The 10,946-nt window shown below is 39.2% G+C and overlaps 1 long non-coding RNA gene across 1 annotated transcript; it reads right to left on the minus strand.

Moving 5' to 3' along the window:
- Positions 1-2,882: 2,882 nt before the first annotated feature.
- LOC123381333 lies at positions 2,883-9,844 on the minus strand. Its single transcript, XR_006588223.1, has 3 exons — positions 9,781-9,844; positions 4,641-4,857; positions 2,883-3,450 (listed from the first exon to the last, which is right to left on the minus strand). It is a non-coding gene; the product is annotated as an uncharacterized LOC123381333 (long non-coding RNA).
- Positions 9,845-10,946: the final 1,102 nt, after the last annotated feature.

The raw sequence follows: 10,946 nt of genomic DNA on the forward strand, positions 1-10,946 counted from the left end.
ACATTAACATTTGAATCAGCGTACTCAGTAAAGTAGATTGGCTTCCCTAGTGTGGAAGGGCCTCATCCAAATCATCCAGGGCATGAATAAAACAAAAACGCAGAGGAAGAAGGAGATTGCCTCATTCTCCTCCCACATGTCTGCCTGAGCCGGACGTTGGTCTCCTGACCTTGAGCTTAGATGTACACCATCAGTGACCCTGCTTCTCAGACTCAGACTAGACTATACCACCAGCTCTCCTGGGTGCCCAGCTTGTAGATGGCCAGTGGTGGGACTTCTCAGCCTCCATAATCACGGGAGGCAATTCCTCACAATAAATCTTCGTAATAAATAAGTGTTCTTTGTCTCTGGAGAACTCCGGCTAATACGTTGACCGTTGGCTTTACATGTAGGTAGGCAGATTTTCAACTTAGTGGGAGCAGTTTTTTGGAGAGATGGTGGTCAGTTGGAGTGGGTCACAGGATATGAGAAAAGTGGGGGAAAAAGCAGATGGATTATGGGAAACTTCAGAAAATTTTGGTTACAGCATTTATAAAAATGCCTTGAAAACACTAAGTTATCCTAATTACTAAATGTTAACAAAAGCACCATTAGACACCATGGAAAAAGTAATTTGAAATCATCATTTAATGTACGTTTTTAAAATCTGTGAAGTTTTCTTTTGTGTGGTAGTCAGTGGAGGCAATTCTGTCAAAAAGAAAAAAAGAGAGAAAAGAATAGAAAGGAGAAGAAAAAAAGCTACATCATCCATGTTCTAGTCAACCTTTGAACAACGTGAGGATTGGGGGGGGCCAACCTCTCATGCAATCAAAAAAATCCACATGGAGGGGCGCCCTGGGTGGCTCAGTCAGTTTAGGGTCTGACTTCAGCTCAAGTCTTGATCTCATGGTTTGTGAGTTCAAGCCCCACATCGCTCTCTCTGCTGACAGGGCATAGCCTGCTTTGGATCCTCTGTCTCCCTCTTTCTCTGCCCCTCCCTCTTCTTCTTTCTCTCTCACTCTCAAAAGAAACATAAAAAAAAAAAAAACCTTCAGATAGCTTCTGACTCCCCAAAGACTTGACTACCAATAGCTTACTGTTGACCAGAAACTTAATCGATTGATTACACATTTTGTAATAACTACTGATAACATAATCGATTAATACATATTTTGTATGTTCTATATATTATATACTATATTCTTAAAGTAAGATAGAGAAGAGAAAACATTACTGAGAAAATTGTAAGGAAGGGAAAATACATTTACAGTTCTGTACTGTAATTATTAAAAAAAAATGCATATAGTGGGCCCACATAGTCCAAACCCATATCGTTTAAGAGACAACTATGTGTATATAGGCCCAATATCCAGTGACATATAAGACAAAGCCCTTAATGACACTACAACCTACCTAGACATTGAAGTCCACTAAAACAAAAGATATAATTGTATGTTATAAAACTTACTCGGGGGTATATACCATTGTTAGATTATTCCAAAGAACAATAATTTTTCTTGAAAAATGTGGTAAAAAACAAAAAACCCTATATTTTATTATAGCTGTGGCCCTTCCAAAGGCAGATCTATCCGAACACAGACAGCAGTCCCAATTAGTGTCTGACCTAGGTCAGACCACAGTTTTGGCAGCTGCTTAATGAGCAAAGTGATACAAAATGTCTTCAAAGATGTTGGAGCAGTAGTTACAAGCCAATGAACTGGCATTTAGAAATCTTGTCCAAATTAATAGAAAAGGCATTGCATTAAGTTCTAGTTATGATATTGCTTAATAAAAATGTCTCATCTTCGTACTTATGCTCATTTTTGCCCAAATCATTCAAGTCGGTTTGGGCCGTATAACGCCCCATATTTACTAACGTAAGCTATGGCGACAGTTTTAATGAAGAGCGTCCAAGGATTTGTTAGCAATCGACCCATCGAACCAAAGAGCATAATTGCGGTGAAACCTTTGTATATCGACGACACCATATTTTAAAATAAAATACACAAACCTCTAGCCGGGAATCGATAACCTGAGAACGCCTTTCATAAAATGTTCTTGTCTAGCTGCTCACTGTTTACCGAGTGTGAATCAAAAAGGTTTAAAATTTTATACGTTTGCAATTAGCACCGGCTTATGCACCATTTCACCTAAATGATCATTGGTGTAACGAGAAGTACGATAGTGTTTGATATCGCCTGTAAGTCACTAAAGACTCATTCACAATGAATATAAGCAATATCTATGTTGCATTTATTCAATTTCCTTATGCGTTTATTAGTACACTTAGGTTGTAATTTTTTTTTAACTGCGTGGCACTCAAAGCAATTGCGGCAACAATGAAAACGCGCCTCTGGTATCTTCTGCTGTGTAGAAGATACTTAAGGGCACAGTTACTGTGCTTTAAAATCCATCACTGTTCGCAGGGCAAGGCTCCCAGCTAACCACTGAGCATGTCAGGGATACTGAGGCAGACACTTCTAGGAGACAGGACACCTCTGTCAGGGAGCTTTGACAAGGACTGTCCACTGGCCTTGGCAAGACGTTTCTAGAACTGCACTCCAATCTATAAGCTCTCTCTCCTGTACGCAGGTCAGACCAGCATCGTAGCCTAAGAGCCCCTGGTGTCGTCCTTCTCCATTTCAACTCATGGGCATATACCTTCCCCAGAAAAGGCCTTGTGAGTCTACTTCTATCTTGGTGTATGCCTCTGGGAAGGCCTGGCCTGAACATTCATCCTTTAGAATAACTTCAAGAGGAATTGAATAAGGTAATCCGAATTTTTAGACCCACTGGGGACCTTAGAGATCATTTCATTTCACATGGGCAAAGGGGAAAAAGGCCCTGAGAAACCGAATGGATTTTCTCAGTAAGCGTGATGATTGAAACAACCCAAGACTAACTACACCAACTGACACTTCATTTTATTTCGAATCCGGTACCAACAAAATAAAACTGTAGACAGAAGGTAAGTTGTGTCTTAAAGCTGGGTGATGTCCACATCACCTCGGGGGAGAAAATCCACTGCTGTCGTGGCATAATGACATCGCTGTAACCAAATTATTACGGTGTCACTGCCCGAAGGAAAGTAGGAGAAACCCCTGAAGACTCTTTGGAGGACTCCATTCCTTTTTACACAGATCCTAAGTAATAGGACCTTTTTATTTTTTAACACTTTCAATATATCTATTGCCATAAGTACTTGCTTTATTTCAAGGCACAGCCGATGGAACGTAATGTTTTCCCACTGATGAAGTTATCAAATGGATACTTTCATGATTTCTTACAAATCAGTATTATTAAGCAAACAATCCAACATGACACTTCCAAGAATTGCACCGGACCACAAGGCAGCTTAGATACGAATTCATTCAGCATTGCCGCCTTCTGTGTAACCAGCAAATGAGAAGCTAACGTCACTTGGACTCTTTTCTCTCTGGAGTTCAACATCCATTTTGAAGACTGATCCACCTAAAAAACATTATTCCACAGAACAAATAACAGAAATAAGTAGTGTTCTGGAAACCAGATGCTTTTCTCTGCAAAATGCCCTATTCTGTTTTCAATAGCTTTTCATGCAGTGTAGAAAAAGAGGGAAAAACTTTTTTGGGGTTCCATAAAGCACTTCACTTGGTTTTATTCATGTCAATTCCAACATTCTATTTAATAAAAATGTCCATATCTTCTATATTAAAAGCATATAGTGTATAAATTAAATTAGAAAAAAATAAAGACTATGCATTTGACGCTTAAGAATATCATTAATGTCCCCAAATGAGAAGAGGTAAGATTGCTTATAATATGAGACCCAGAATTTATTTGACAAGTTCTAATTTCTGATTTTGAGGTTACAACTCAGTGTTCTATTATTTATTAAGTATAAAACAGAATAAGAATGGACCACCAAAAACACCCATGATAGTAGATGGACCGTTGTGCCCCATTTAAAATTCTCTGTATCTATCATCTTTTATTTAAATATATACATAATTTTAGGAAGGAGATTATAATTCAGTAATAATTTACACATTAGAAAATATAGCTGAACCTAGAAATGACTAGCTATTTAACATAATTACTGGTTATGCTATTTAATATAATTCACAAAAAAGTCATGAGATCAGGGCACCTGGGTGGCTCAGTTGTTAAGTGTCCGACTTAGGCTCAGGACATGAACTCCCAGTTCATGGGTTCTAGCCCCACATCGGGCTGACAGCTCAGAGCCTGGTGCCTGCTTCAAATTCTGTCTCTCTCTCTCTCTCTCTCTCTCTCTGCTCCTCCAGCGCTCACGCTCTGTGTGTGTGTGTGTGTGTGTGTGTGTGTGTGTGTGTCTTTCTCTCTCTCTCAAAAATAAACATTAAAAAAATTTTTTTAAGTCATGAGATCAATAATACCACTTTTATTAACAGACAAAAAGAACAGTTCTCAAAGAACGTAAATACTTTGTCCAAAGTCGCCCGGCTCCTTTGTGGTGGAATTTAGAGTTAAACCCATGCATTTTTGAGGGTGTGTGTTTTTTTTCCCAATATGATACTGATTCTAAAATCTTATTCTGTGATGGACTCTTCATTATTGTTCTCACTGAGCTGTTCTTTTCTTAACTGTACGCTTTAATTTTTATGACAATATAAAACTGATACCATATTCTGGACCGACCATACCTCTTATTGCTGGGACACGAATCTAGAATTTGCCTTTGCAGCTGTGTCTGCACTGAAGCCAGCTGATTCTCCACTACACCTCTTACGCCTCGATAAGAACCAAGAGAGCTCCATTTCGTGTCCAAGCGATAACTTCCAGCTGGTAAAGATCATCCGAATAATGCGATCAATTTGGTAGCAGAGGAAAGAGGAATAACCACTCGTCAGATGCATGGTCCTTAAAGAACGAGAATTTGATCGTTGATTGAGGAAACTATTATTTTGCGATGCACTTACGTTGTGCTAATTGATAGTTAATTCCTTTTTTTTATTGCAGAGTACTATTTCATCGTGTGAATAGACCACACTTTGTTTATTCATTCACTTACTGGCAGACATTTGGATTACCTCCCGTTTGGGATTATTACCAATAAAACGTCTCCTAACAATGATATACAAATTTGTTGTGGAAATGATGCTTTGGTCAAGTCCAAAGGCCCTTACTGCTCTGCAGTACGCTTGGGAGAGGATGCGATCCTCTATGCATTAAAAAAGCCATTTTCCCAGAAATTCCATTTTGGGGTTTTTCTCTTTTCTGGGAATGTTTCCAAAATGTCGAGTGAGAGGCTCCACAGTTCTAGAGACTTGCCTATCACCCGATGTCTTGCATACAGTCCATACTGTGAACACTCTATTCTACAGGAGAACAAAACAAAAACAAATGCAAAAACTTTTGTGCACTGCTCTGTTTTATGCAAAACTCATCTCTTCATGAGGTGGGGCTTCAGATGGGCCTTGCCCCCCAAGGACACTTTTCTGTGCCACATCACGGATGTTGACTGTGCCTAGGAACTACAGAGCAGCCAACACATTTGAAGGGGCAAGCCAGGAATGTGGGAGAAAACACTGTGAGATAACAATTTTCAATATTTGAATAGATGTTTTAAGAATAAGCGTTGGTTCCTAATTTTACATTTATATATGTTTAGGCAGCATTTTAAGGACAAAAAATTATAGGAGTCAGTGAGGTTTTTATTTCCCTCCAATTTTTTAATTTTTTTTTCTTTTTCTTTTCTTTCTTTTTTTTTTTTTTTCAGAGAAAAAGAGACAGAGAGAGAGAGAGCTGGGGCAGAGAGAGAGGGAGATGCAGATTCCGAAGCAGGCTCCAGGTTCTGAGCTGTCAGCACAGAGCCAGATGCAGGGCCCGAACTCATGAACTGTGAGATCATGACCTGAGCTGCAGTCAGAGGAGGCTTAACCAACCGAGCCACCCAAGTGCCCCACGTTTTTTTTTTTTTTTCTTTTGAAGCAGTTCCTGTATCATTTAGATCTGAGTCATTTCAAAGTATTAGAGGGATTCCTCAATGATTATAAACCTACATTTTTAAGTGAGGCTTTTGCCAGTCAAGGAATTTGTAATTTGGAGTAGATAACTATGATAATGGACGTTCCAGGAAGCAAAGGTTAATACTTAAAATGTTTTAAAAGTGGATCAATATTAGACTCAATAGTTGAAAACAGTGATTGTCAACAATGGGTGAGGCCATACTAATGAACCTCACAATTGAATACTGGCCCTGCCTATCAGTACTCAGAGTTTATAACATGTTTTTGTCTTCTTTGTTTCACTTGGTGCAACTTAGCATAGCCACAGCCAGTATATTTGGTCATCATACTGGCTGACGAGCACCCAGAACCCTATCCCATCAGCAGTTACTCTTTTGAGTCCAGTAGTTATGATTTGGTCATCTTTTGTCTTCATGCTTACCTCTTAGACTTGTTCCAGAGGAATTGATCATTTCTGAAGGCAGAAGAATATTCATTTTTCACATGTCACGTTTTTAAAATCTATTTCAACTGGTGGCGCCTGGGTGGCGCAGTCGGTTGAGCGTCTGACTTCAGCTCAGGTCACGATCTTGCAGTCCGTGAGTTCGAGCCCCGCACTGGGCTCTGCGCTGACAGCTCAGAGCCTGGAGCCTGCTTCGGATCCTCTCTCTCCCTCTCTCTCTGCCCCTCCCCTGCTCATGCTCTGTCTCTCTCTGTCTCAAAAAATAAATACAAACATAAAAAAAAATTTTAAACCTGTTTTCACCGGTCTATCCTTCTACCTAGAAATAGTGTCTCTTTCCTAAATTTGTTAATAAACCAAGGACAGAGAGGATAGTTTTGAACTTTTAAATAAATTAGAGGGTAATTTGGAACTGGGAATTAGACCTTATAAAAGCAAAATGTTTCATCTCGGATGCTGTCTTCCTTCCTTCTTATCCAGATTTCAATTTGCAGAGAGTTTGAAGCCTTCAGCACTCCTTGGATGCTCTGTGTTCTTTTATTCCCATTTCTCAGGGCACAGCTGAGAGGCATAGCAGCTGGTTTATGTGGGCTCAAGATGTTTCAAAAGAGCAGTTATCACATTTCTCAGCAGCTCAGGTAGTAGGAATTTGCTTTTTTTTTTTCTTTTCTTTTTTTTTTTTGTAAGGTACATTTTTGCCAACTGTAAATGGAATTCAAACCCCTGGGAATTTAAACTCATTTCTAGGTTTGGAATCTACATTACTCAAGTGTGTTTGAAACATGCAAAAATCATTTCCTGTACAGCTCAGGGATGTCCACGAGGCTCCAAACCTGAGCCAAACAAGACGATAGCCAGGAAGAGGGAAAATATCCTCATGGCTTATTTCTGTTATTCTTCCTGTTGGATGGGACACACGTGGCCCCAAGGCCTTGGATAATTTTCAACACCTGAGAATACATGGTACAATTTTTTAAACGATTTTCTTTGTACAATCCATTTCATAACCCAACTGAAAGAAAAACAGATTTTTCATCTTGATTTTGTACTTCAATCCTTCGGACGGTATCAACAATAGCATTTTCGATTTCATCCGGGTTGTTCGGCAATACTTTAAATTAGTATAATTTTCAACATTTACGCGTTCAAATATCTTTTCTTAGATGATCACAGACAGGCAGGTCTTACGACAAATACTGGTATTACTGTCACCAGAAATAGAGAAGTACCCACCTGCGCTTTCTAAAAGCCACCACTGTCCTGACATACAATGTCAAAGATGAGCTTTTGCCTGTGTGGCACTTCATATACACGGAGAGCACGAACTCTTTGCTATCTGATTGATCTCATCCAACACGGGGTTTGCAAGATCCAGCCATGTGTTGCTTTTTGTTTCCATTTGCTCATTCTCACCGCTCTGTAGTTTAAATAGAGGGATGCCTTCCAGATTGATTTGTAAATTTCTTGCAGTTTCAATCAAAATCCTTTAAGAGGGGTTTTTGGAAATTAACAACTTTGTTCCAAAAAATTGGCCATTTGGAGAACTAAGGATAAAATTGGAAAATTTACCATATTTCAACACTCATGATAAAGCTATAATATTTATGAATATATAGTAATAATGGAAAGAAAGCAAGAAAAAGCACAGGAGCATAATAGAGACACAAGAATAGTCCTCTAATTTTTGCCAAAGAAGATATCCCGTAGTTTGGTGGGGCAAAATGATATATTTTTTAAAGTTTATTTATGTATTTTGAAAGAGAGAATGAGTGGGAGGCGGCAGAGAGGGGAAGAGAGAGAATCCCAAGCAGTCTCCATGCTGTCAGCACAGAGCCCTATGCAGGCTCGATATCATGACGGTGAAATCATGACCTGAGCTGAAACCAAGAGCCAGTTGCTGAACTGACTGAGTCACCCAGCTGTCCCATGATGATATTTTTAATAAATGATACTAATTGATACAATGGTGTTGGGTTAATTAGATATCCACATAGAAAAATTATTTTTTTATTTCTTCACATGGTATACAGAAACTTAAATTCTAAATGTGTAAGATAATCAATGAAGCCATCAATGTAAATGTAAAACTTCAAAAAAAAATTGGGGAGAATTATGCTCATCACTTCAAATAGGCAAATATGAACAATCCTTAATATATGCAGTAATGTCCCTGAATTTTTTTTCCCCTTATGTGATGATTTGAATGAGCAACAAATTATTGCATTACAAAGGTTTCCTTCAATCTTTTAACTATATGAATGTCTCAGAGATTTGGGGTGAATTTCTTGCTGCACTCTGCCTTTTTTTAATGGTGAAAAACTCAGATGATATTTTACTCCTGGGTTTAAAAACAATCATAATCATGCTCAAAAACATGTGAAAAAAATCATCAAGGGTAATTCTTAAATGTTTACAGGTTGAAAAAGTGCCCCTCAAAATACAAAAGTAAACATTTGAGGCAAAAGTGAAGCATCAAGACAGACTGAAAGAAAGACCGTGGATTATTCTGCCACAATACAACGTCACAAATTAGAAGAGGCTAAAATGTTTTATGAATACAAAGACTTTTAAATTAAATTAAAATGTGAAATAAAACAACAATGACCCAAGCAAACCCAGGGCAGAGTTGCCAACACAGAGAAGGACCTACATGGCTTCTGCCAAAACCTCACAGCTGCGGACGCTGCCTATGGAAACTTGTCCCCGGTGGTCTCCCTCTGGCCCTCCTCCCCTGATGCCCTCTGTGGACAGACGACGTTTCCATGAGAGGAAATGTAATGATAATGAGGGACTCTTTACAAGGAGGAAATGAAAGGAACAACTTAACCTCTGGAGTTGTCCCAGAAAGAGGTTTCATGACTCATTATGGAACTTTTATCTGAATGCAATTAAGACATTTTTGAATCTATTTCTGTCCATAGGACATCTCAGGGAAATAACTCCCAAATGTTTAGTACTTCCTTAAATCATTCTTTTGAAGTCTACTTAAGTTTACAATTTCTGAGCTCCAAGTGTAATTTCTCCTACTGTAATCAAGACTACTTTGTTGTTAGTATGTTTCCAAGGTTGCAGGTTTCTAAGGTATGATCCTCACAAATACATCACTTCCAGTTACGTCCGTTTTTATTTTTAATTCCTCTGAAACTGCAATTCTGTCTCCATAGGCAAGGCTGTCATAATTTAATAACATAAGAAAAATGAAACCATGCCTCCAGGTCAGGGGTCCACAAATGGTTTTCTGTTAAAGGCCAGATAATAAATATTTCAGGTGTTGTGGGCCACACAGCCTAGTGATTCTTCTTTTCGTTTAACCTTTTAAAAATGTGAAAACGATTTATAGCCACCACACGACCACCGGCCTCCCTTGCTTACCTGTTGCCTGTCATTCCAATGGTGGGAAACCTGATGGCCGCCATTTTGGGCCATTTACTCTGCTTTGCAGCCACAGTAGACATGCGCAGAAGCACCAGAAGCGTTAACCTACGCCCCCAGGGGAAACAATGTTACAACCCATGCTACTGGGCTCAGGTAAGGCTTCTTTTGTATTTAGTCTTACAGATTCCACTCATTTACAATGTTGCGTTCTCTTCCTCCACTCCTCAGTGAGATTGTTTCATATGCTTTTAAGCCCAGTAAGACTGTTCTGACACATTCTTCAATCCATCACGGGACTCTCTGACTTCCTGTTTTGTTTTTTTTTTTCTTAATGTAATTATTTGTATACATTAGGATTCATTCTTTTTTTTCTCTATAAAGTTCTGTGAGTAAAGTTCTATGAGTTTCAGCAAATGCATGGTGTCGTGTATATACACCATCACAGTAGCCTGCAGAATATTTTCATTAATATACAAAAACTCCAAGTTTTCTTGACTCTGCACTCTCTTCCCTAATGCCTGAACCTCTTGTATCCACCGATCTGTTTGCCACTCCTGTGGTTTAGACTTTTGCTGAGTGCCCTACACATGTAATCACGCGGCCTTTTCAGACTGACTGATTTCCACTTATTGCTGGAGACTGTCGCATTTCAGGGTCATTCTAGAGCTTATTTACCTATTCACCTATCAAAGGACATCTGGGTTGCTTCCAGTTTTTGTCAATTATGGATGAAACTATCATAAACATTTGCCCATAGGTTTTTGTGGAGCAATGTTTTTAGACCAGTTGGGTAAGTCCTTACGAGCAGGACTGCCGCGTGGCCTATGCCAAGACCTGGGTGAGTTTTGTCTGAAACCGCCGAGTTCTTTCTAAGTTCCTGGACCAGTTTGCATTCCCACCAGTGACGAGTGAAAATTGGTGTCCCTATGCATGTCACCAGCGACTGGTACTGTCAGTTTTTGGACTTGGGCCATTCTAATGTGTACCTAGTGGTACCTTGGGGATGCCATTTGTCTTTCCCTGATGACAAATGATATCGAACATCTTCTTATGTACCTGTAATCTATGTATCTTCTCTGGGGAAATCCCTGTTTAGATCTTTGGCCCATTTTTCAGTTGGGTCATTTGTTTTTTATTGTTGGGTTTTGAGTGTTCTTTGTATG

The sequence above is a fragment of the Felis catus genome, chromosome D3 (assembly GCF_018350175.1).
Source record: "Felis catus isolate Fca126 chromosome D3, F.catus_Fca126_mat1.0, whole genome shotgun sequence".
Classification (NCBI taxonomy): Eukaryota; Metazoa; Chordata; class Mammalia; order Carnivora; family Felidae; genus Felis; species Felis catus.